Consider the following 1235-nt stretch of genomic DNA (forward strand, 5'->3'; position numbering starts at 1 on the left):
TCTAAAATACGTTTATAGTGCATTATTATTATTATTATTATTATTCCACCATGCGTCCATTTAAATTCATTCACTTAACTTCACTTAACGTATAATCCTCTTTATCTTCGTATTTTGTTTGTTAGTTTGTTTTCAATTTGATTTCACATACTCTGAACTGTACAACTGCATTGTAGGTCTACTTCTTTGTGATTTAACTAAAAGAACAATCTAAATCGAACTTCCGCGTGCGTTCTTCGGTTGCTATAGAAACAGACGGATGCAGGTCCACGTGGACGCGAGTGCCTCTCTGTGAACGCGCGCTAGTGTTTGCTCAAACTTGTCTGCAGCTTTCTGAAGACATGAGTCCTTAACGCGAGCAGCTCCAGCTTCAGAAGCTTCTGCACGTTCAGTTAAACTTCAGTCTCAGTCTTTGCTTGCACTTAATGTCCAATTGTGGAGAGTTTCACTCTTAACAGTACTTTTCAACGAGATTGTCGCTTTATGGGTGGACATTATGAAGTAACATCAGCGGCTGCCTGTTTAAAGGTACAGTACGGTTGTTATATTTTACCTTGGTCTGTCTGTTTAACTTGACCATTTCTGTGGTATGTGCTTTGGCAACTCAGAACAGGAAGTGTGAAAGAAAGTGTGAGAAGGAGTCTCCTACTGAGAGGAGGAAACTAGTGTTCCTGTTTTCATCAGCTGCTTATAGAGTTGCATATTGTTTTCATGTACTAGTACATGACTTTTGGTCTATCTGTGAAAGTGCATTGCCTTGTCTTTGTCCCTGACATTACATTTCACTTGAAGTGACTTTCAAGAACAGCATAGGCCTGTTTAGTGACACGATAGTGGTTTTGTTCTCTTTTAAATTTAGAAACTATTCAAGAGTTGATTCACTAAGCAAAGCAGCATTGTCTTCAGCTATAGGTGCAGTCTAACTGGACTGACAAGAAATGCTTTCCATTTGAGTTTTGATACAACAAAATGTTTGCATAGTGTAATAACTTTTTGTTGAATTTACAGTGACACACAAACTACTACTTGCACTAAACTTCAGAATCACAGATAGTATTCCTGTAGGTTTAGTGGTAAATGCATCCAGCCCTTCGCCAAACCGCTTGGCCTCTGTAGGGTTGTGAGGATGATGGAGCCTTTACTGGTTATATACCTCAAATGTACTGTTGCTTTGGATAAAAATATCTGCCAAATGCATAAATGTACATGTTTGCATGAGGTCATGCTTTTTGCTG

At 38.8% G+C, this 1235-nt stretch overlaps 1 protein-coding gene across 1 annotated transcript in view; it reads left to right on the plus strand.

The window, feature by feature from the left end:
- The first annotated feature begins 299 nt into the window (after positions 1–299).
- The window catches only part of cracr2aa (calcium release activated channel regulator 2Aa), a 27272-nt gene continuing 26336 nt past the window's right edge, over positions 300–1235 (plus strand). The window contains exon 1 of the mRNA XM_016274636.1: positions 300–528. The gene's annotated coding sequence lies outside the window, so the exon portion shown is untranslated. The remainder of the gene's footprint in view (positions 529–1235) is intronic.

The sequence above is a fragment of the Sinocyclocheilus grahami genome, unplaced genomic scaffold (assembly GCF_001515645.1).
Source record: "Sinocyclocheilus grahami isolate Dianchi unplaced genomic scaffold, SAMN03320097.WGS_v1.1 scaffold88.1, whole genome shotgun sequence".
In the NCBI taxonomy this organism is placed as follows: Eukaryota; Metazoa; Chordata; class Actinopteri; order Cypriniformes; family Cyprinidae; genus Sinocyclocheilus; species Sinocyclocheilus grahami.